The 7,764-nt window shown below is 46.2% G+C and overlaps 1 long non-coding RNA gene across 1 annotated transcript; it reads left to right on the forward strand.

Moving 5' to 3' along the window:
* Nucleotides 1–972: 972 nt before the first annotated feature.
* LOC145354059 (uncharacterized) lies at nucleotides 973–6,645 on the forward strand. Its single transcript, XR_013888789.1, has 2 exons — nucleotides 973–1,073; nucleotides 6,187–6,645. It is a non-coding gene; the product is annotated as an uncharacterized LOC145354059 (long non-coding RNA).
* Nucleotides 6,646–7,764: the final 1,119 nt, after the last annotated feature.

Here is a 7,764-nt window from a genome sequence, read left to right on the forward strand (position 1 = left end):
TGATGATGGGGGTGTCCAAAACTCCACCAAACATAGTCTGAGAATAGAGGATAAACCTTCCCAGTCTATTCATGTGGCTATCTAGATAAGTCTTAAATGATCCTAGCGTGTCTGCCTCAACCACCTTGCATGGCAGTGCATTCCAGGCCCCCACCACCCTCTGGGTAAAAAATGTCCCCCGCATATCTTATTGAACCTTGTCCCCCTTACCTTGAACTTGTGACGTCTTGTGTTTGTAATTTTTGACCTTGGAGAAAGCTTCCAACCATTCACCCTATCTATGCCCTTCATAATTTTATAAACTTCTATTAGGTTGCCCCTCAACCTCCGTCTTTCCAGGGAGAACAACCCTAGTTTATTCAATCTCACCTCACAGCTAATACTCTCCATACCAGGCAACATCTGGGTGGCGCTGCAAGGCTCCTCACAGGGAATAACTGTCAATCATTCCAGCACTCTTCCCAGACTCTGGGTGAAGCCGCAGGGATCCTCACAGGGAATAACTGTCAATCATTGCCACACTCTTCCCAGACTCTGGGTGATGCTGCAGGGATCCTTACAGGGCTCAGCTGTCAATTATTCCACACTCTTCCCAGACTCTGGGTAGCACTTTAGGGATCTTCACTGCAAGGCTCCTCACAGGGAATAACTGTCAATCATTCCAGCATTCTTCCTAGGCTCTGGGTGGCGCTGCAGAGATCCTCACAGGGAATAACTTTCAATCATTGCCACACTCTTCCCAGGCTCTGGGTGGCGCTGCAGGGATCCTCACAGGGAATAACTTTCAATCATTGCCACACTCTTCCCAGACTCTGGGTGACGCTGCCGGGATCCTCAAAGGGAATAACTGTCAATAATGCCGCACTCTTCCCAGACTCTGGGTGGCGCTGCAGGGATCCTCACAGGGAATAACTGTCAATAATGCCACACTCTTCCCAGGCTCTGGGTAACGCTGCAGGGCATCACCAGGCCGTGTAGGCATTACCACCTTGTCACAGAAGGAGGAGATGGCGCTGGCGGATAGGTTCTACTCAGCGTCATTGGGGTGCCTACTTCGAGTTACCTTGCCTAATGTAAGCAGGAATATCATAATTGAGCCATTTATGCTTTGTGCAATTTGTAGGTATAATAATAGCGATGTTCAAGGTATTTCCATCCTCCGGCCCCTGTACGAAGATGGCCGCCGCACCGTCCGTTTGGAGGTAATGATCATGTGTGAATGCGCGATGTCGTCATCGGGTGGGCGTCAAGACGCAACGTAAGGATGCCAGCTGGTCGGCCACTAGAATTGTTCTGGAGGCGGGGCGGGGCGCGAGGGTCGAGGCGGAGCGGAGCGCGGGGGTTGAGGGGGCGGGGCGGAGCGGAGCGTGGGGGTCGAGGGGGCGGGGCGGAGTGGAGCGTGGGGGTCGAGGAGGGCGGGGCGCGGATCATGAAATGGTCCATTGACCTCAGGCGGGATTCTCGGGTTTTGAGGTGAGCGCGGACGGAGAATCCCGCCGAAAGATTTTTGTCATTCATTCCAATGGGTATTGGGAAGGTTTGAATAACAAGGACCTGCGGTTAGGAGTTGCCAACAATGGGTTAAATGTATCCCTGGAGATTTCCTCGCATGACTTGACCCCAGGCTCCATCCATTAGTTAGCTGACACATCCACCCTTGCCTTCCTACTCCAATCAGAAAGAAAAATGATCCATTTCCTCAGATAAAAAGTAATTCCAGAGATAAAAGCTGGGATGAAGGGTCATCCAGACTGGAAATTTTGGCTCTAGTCTTTCTCCCACAGATGCTGTTAGACCTGTTGAGGTTTTTCAGCATTTTCTGTTCTTGACCATTTCCAACTTGCGTGACTCAGCCAAACAGCACCCTCAACCCTCCATCTCATTTTCCACACTTTTTATATCTGGTCAAGAGAACTGTTCAGAGGAAATGGCAGTAAAAAGCATTTTTTTTCAATGTCCTTATGATTTTTTTCCAGGATCACACCCAGTAGTGTCCTGCAGAGGGTACAGGGCGAACCAGTTGCACCTTCACAGGTCTGGGACTAATATCCTCGCAATGCTGTCGGGGAGGTTTTACCTAACTTGTCAGCAGTGGAGGGGAGGGGTGGTTAATTGTTGGGAACCTGCAAGAGACTTCAAGAGGATTTAGACAAGTGAGTGGGCAAGAGCGTGGCAAGTGCAATACAATGTGGAAAAATATTGGGGAATCTACCTTGTTAGAAAAAACATCCTGAGGAATATTGACAGGGTGGATATGGTGAGGATGTTCCCTTTTGGAGAATTGAGAATGGGTGGGGGGGGGGAGGGGGTGGTGGCAGTGGTCACTGTTTCAAAACTAAAAGGGTGGCCCGTATTAGACAGATGAGGAAAACACATCTCTGGGGATGGTGAGTGTCTGGAACTCTCTCCCTCAAAAGGCAGTGGAAGCAGAGTCTTTGAATGTTTTTAAGGTAGAGCTAGACAGATTTTTGATAAGCAAGGGGGTGAAAGTTTATCTGGGGTAGGCAGAAATGTGCAGTTGAGGTTGAAATCAGATCAGCTGTGTGAATGGTGAAACTGGCTTGATGAGCTGAGTGGTCTGTTCCTAAATCATATGATTCATTAGAATCCCTGTGAGCAGAAGGAGGCCATTCAGTCAATTGAGTCTGCACCAACCACAATCCCACCCAGGTCCCATTTCCACAACTCCACATATTTACACTGCAAATCCCCCCGACATTACAGTCAATTTAGCCTGGCCAATCAACCTGACCAGCACATCTTTGGCCTGTGGGAGGAAACCCACTCACACGAGGACAACGTGCAAATTCCACACAAAAAAGTGACCCGAGGCCGGAGTTGAACTTGGGTTCCTGGCACTATGACGCAGCAGCGTTAACCACTGTGCCGTCTTGCCACCCCATATGTTTTTTTGTACAGCAAGCTCCCACAAAGTGATGTTATGATAAATTGGTAATCTGTTCCTGCAAGGTTAATTGAGGAATAAATATTGCGCAAGACATCAGCAAGAAATTCCTTCCCTTATTCAAATAAAGATCCCTTGTACCCATTCTGCGAGGGCTGGTGTGGCACTGGTTTAATGTCACATTCATAAAAGTGGCACCTCTGACAGTGCAGCACTTTGTGAAGCATGGTACTGAATCATCACTTCTGGTTTTGTACTATGGATTAGGACAGGAGCCCGTGACTGTCTGACTCAAAAGACAAGAGTATGCCCATAATCCTTTACTGCACAGCAGACTCCTTGTAAAACTGCACTGCAAGAGTTAAACTTACTGAATTGAAACTCATGTCTGGCTGGGCTGGACTTAGAGACTGAACTGGGTGCAAAGAGACTTTCATAGGAAGCGTGGTGGGGGGGTGGGGTGGGGGGGGGGCTGCGTGGAGAGTTGGAGAGGAAATGGTGATCATGAATGTAGGAAAAGAAAACATTAAATCATCAGTACAGTGAGTAGATTATGGTCCCTTGCATTCCTCTGAGAACCTGCACTGCAGTAAAAATTGACTCACTAATTCCTGCAGAACACCAGACTTGCTGCTGAAAGCATCACCAATTCCCGGTCCTGGATTGCAGTCTGCGTTCTGCCATCCAGGCCTGGATTACCCCTCTTCATGGCTCTGCTCTGCTGTTTGCCACGACCTGCCCAGTGCCTTGCTCAGATGCTTCACTCAAATTCATCATTTGTGTTCCCTGCCAGTTAGATGGAGGAGTTTAGTCAGTCCGTTAGAGGTGCTTCTCAGTGAATAAGAAGAGATTGGAAATCCATGGCAGTGGGTGCCACGTGGCTAAAAGACTTTGACAATGGCTGTCAGTCATTGGGAGGACTTTGGCAGTGAGTGTTAGTTGGTCCATCAGAAGACCTTGGCAGTGAGTGTCAGTCATTGGGAGAACTTTGGCAGTAAGTGTCAGGCAGTGGGAGGACATGAGCACTGAGTGTCAATCAGTCTGTCGGAGGACCTTGGAAATGTAAATACAGATTTTGGTCAGAGATCAGTGCTACACCAAATAGGAGCAGGAACTTGGTGTTGTTTATTTCATTCCATGTGATCCTAAAGCAGAAATAATATTCATAATGTAATGACTCCCCCAAACTGCAAACTCACATGAACAAACTGAGCATTGGACCACCACAGTCTGATCTGCAGTGTGAGCACTGCCTCAGGATCTCTCCAATAGTGTGATCCGGGTGGGGAATGTTCATTAAGGACAGGGCAGAACACGGGAGATGTCATACATTGGTGAAGTATATGGGGTTTGAATTGGTGCATGTTCAGTTCTGGAATAATGCAGAATTTTCCTTGTCAAGCACTTGACGAGAGAGAGAAAGACCCCTAGGAGAAGAAAACCCCATATCCCACACCTGCAGCCCAAAGCTAAGACCTCTGAAGAATTTGTTCACATCCCTTTTTGACTGGAATGTGGAACTGAGCCACGACAGATCAGCCATGATCTTATTGAATGGCGGGGCAGGCTCGAAGAGCTAGATGGCCTACTCCTGCTCCTATTTCTTATGTTCTTATGACTGACTATTCTTCCTTCATTGCCCACACGCAAGTCAACTTCCAAGCCATCCTGAGCCATTTATCAGATGGTTGTCAAAAATCTGACCTCAAGTGCGGTCTGAGGAAGGCAGAAATTACATCCCAGCCTACCTCCGCCTCTCTCTGTTTTGCCCACAAAAGATTAACTCGATCATGAAGCCAGTCACAGATTGCCAATAGCTGTTCTCTGAGGTCAAGGATGTTTCAGGAAACCAGTTATGCGAGGTTTCTCCGCGCCCATCACCACCCCCCCCTCCCTTTCCCCCAGAACTTGGAGAATTGCCAGATGTGAGATAATTGCTCCAGTGTTGATGTGAACATGTAAAATTCATGCTGAACTCGGGATAATGAAGGAACAGTACAAATCACCATCAATTCCGATGTTAATGCACCCGCCATTGAATTGTCATGAATGCCAGGAAGAGCCGTTATCAGCTGGAACAAGTGAGCGTGTGAAAAGATTGGGAGCCCTGGCCAAGAAGCAAGGGATAGAGGTTGAAAGCTCGTAATAAGCAAAGACAGAGCGTGAGGCTTCTAACCCTCAAAATCAGAGCTTAGGAGGACAGGCTGAGGAAGCATGTCAGGCTGGGCAGTGATGCTGAACCTCATGATCTCTGACCCATTAATGAAATATTCAGCCCCTTGCCAACACCAGTCACCATGACTGACATCTAACACCCAGAGACAGATTCTGTACATCCCAGAGAGACACTGTACACACCAAACAAACATTGTACCCCCCCCCGAGAGAAGTCATTGTACACATTGTTCATTGGCATTACCATTGCTTAATCCTCCATTACCACCACCCTGGAGGTTACCATTGACCAGGGCCAGCTATATAAATACCATAGCTACCAGAGCAGTTCCAAGGCCAGGAATCCTGTGATGAGTAACTCACCTCCTGACTTCTCAAAGCCTGTCACAATGTACAAGTCAGGAGTGTGATGGAACACTCTCCACTTGCCTGGATAAGTGCAGCTCCATCAAGAAGTTTGACACCATCCAGGACAAAGTAGCCTGCTTGATTGGCACCCCATCTACAAACATTCACTCCCTCCACCACTAATGCACATTGGCTGCCAAGTTTACCACTGCAGGAACTCACCAAGGTTCCTTAGGCAGCACCTTCCAAACCCATAACTGTTAGCATTGAGAAGGATAAGAGCAGCAGAAATATGGGAACACCACCTCCTGGAAGTTCTCCAAGTCACTCACCATCCTGATTTGGAAATATTTCACCGTTCCTTCACTGTTGCTAGGTCAAAAATCCTGGAATACCTTCCCTAATAGCACTGTGGGTGTATTTGCACCACATGAACTGCAGCGGTTCAGGAAGGCAGCTCCTCACCACCTTCTCACCAATAAGGGATGGGCAATAAATGCTGGCCTAGCCAGCAATACCCATGTTTCCCTTGAATGAAACAAAATTATAACTTTAGTGAGGCACCTTAGAGTGCCATGTACTGTATTAAAAGAAATACATATTACACAATTAATGTAATGTCAACTTTGAATTGTTATTTAATGTACTTTTGTAATTTTTATGCATAAGGTATATAAATAGTCACTTGGCATTACAGAACTTGAGCATTGCTGAATAAAGACACATGCTGTTGAAGCTTTTTGTCTTGTAATCATCAGGAACGACACAAGAATGTCAAGTTTCAAAGGGAGTTTATACTTCAGCCGCTGATTCATTGACAAGTAGACTCTGATTGATCGAGGTGTTGCCAAGAAGAAAACCCCATCCTTTTCTTTCATTGGAAAGGCATAATGCCTCTGTGTGTTTCTGCTTGCAGAGGACTGGGTCCTTTGTATGAATAGATGTTTAATCTCTTTTCAGTAATTCTGTTTTGGAAAAAGAAACTCAGCTATTCGAAGTGATAACACTGTTAATCTAGTTCCAGTTTAGGCAAAGATCCAAATCCCAATGATCTGATCCTCAATAGAATTCAGCCTTCCTTTATTCATGTTCAAACTGACGGTAACCCCAGTTGTACAGCCTCCTTCCTGCTCGTGGTTGTGGTCCTCTTCCAAATGACATCGCATGATTTATCCCATTTTGTGGCAAATCAGTAAAACTGAATTGAGAAATGAAAAGTTGAAACTTTATTTATTAGTTTCACAAATAGGCTTACATTAACACTGCAATGAAGTTACTGCAAAAACCCCCCAATCACCACACTCTAGAGCCCATTCAGGTACACTGAGGGAGAATTTAGCATGTCTAACCAGCACGTCTTTTAGACTGTGGGAGGAAAGCGGAGCACCCACACAGACACAGGGAGAACGTACAAACTCCACACAGACAGTGACCCAAGCCAGGAATCTATTCCAATTCTGAGTTGTCTGCTATTCAGTTGGGCTCAATATAAGACTGTGATGATCGAAGACGTGTTGTGCCTCTTGCAAGAAAGCCTCGCTTGGGTTTTGTGCAAAGACTCACCTGTCGGCCACAGCTTGTCGATGTGAATGCAGAGATTTAATTCGGGAAAAAATCAATGGCTGTAACAGGGAAAGAAAATGAACTCAGTCCCGGTATGTTTCAAGATCCTTAAGCTGCCTGCTTTGAGTGATTGCAAACACACTAACAATCAGAATGCACTATCAAAATAAAATGTTAATCTGTCTAAACGTACTTGCAATATGCCCTTGCATGCTTTGAATCTGAAAATCATCCTTCCTTTTCTTGCATGTTTGAGCCGGCCTTTTTGATAATGAATTCCTCTGGCCCATACTGACAAGAGTATGTTTCTATGAGAACAATTTATAGTGTAATAACACCCGCACTGGGAACAGGAACAAGCCACATACATCTGTCCTGTTCCGCCACTTAACAAAATCAAGGCCAATCTGCATCCTATTTTCATGTGCCCATCTTGGTTGAACAATGCCTAAATCCAAATAGCAAAAATCTTTCCATCCTGGATTTCAAATTATTAATAGAGCTGATGCTTTTTTGTGGGACAGAATGCCAGTGTAGGTACGGAGGGGGTGATGGAATTAACACATTCTGATCACTTAATGGATACTTTCAACACCTTCTCAGTCTTCTACATGCTCATTCACATTCCCTTTGTCTAATTTCACCACTTCACCCTATCCTCATAGTATAAATCTCTGCTGACTCTTTCCTCTCTGATAAAGGGTCACCCTGACTCGAAAGATTGGGTTTGCTCTCTCTCCACAGATGCTGTCAGACATGTTGAGATTTTGTTT

This window comes from Carcharhinus amblyrhynchos, chromosome 16 (assembly GCF_965287045.1).
Source record: "Carcharhinus amblyrhynchos chromosome 16, sCarAmb.v2.hapA, whole genome shotgun sequence".
Taxonomy (NCBI): domain Eukaryota; kingdom Metazoa; phylum Chordata; class Chondrichthyes; order Carcharhiniformes; family Carcharhinidae; genus Carcharhinus; species Carcharhinus amblyrhynchos.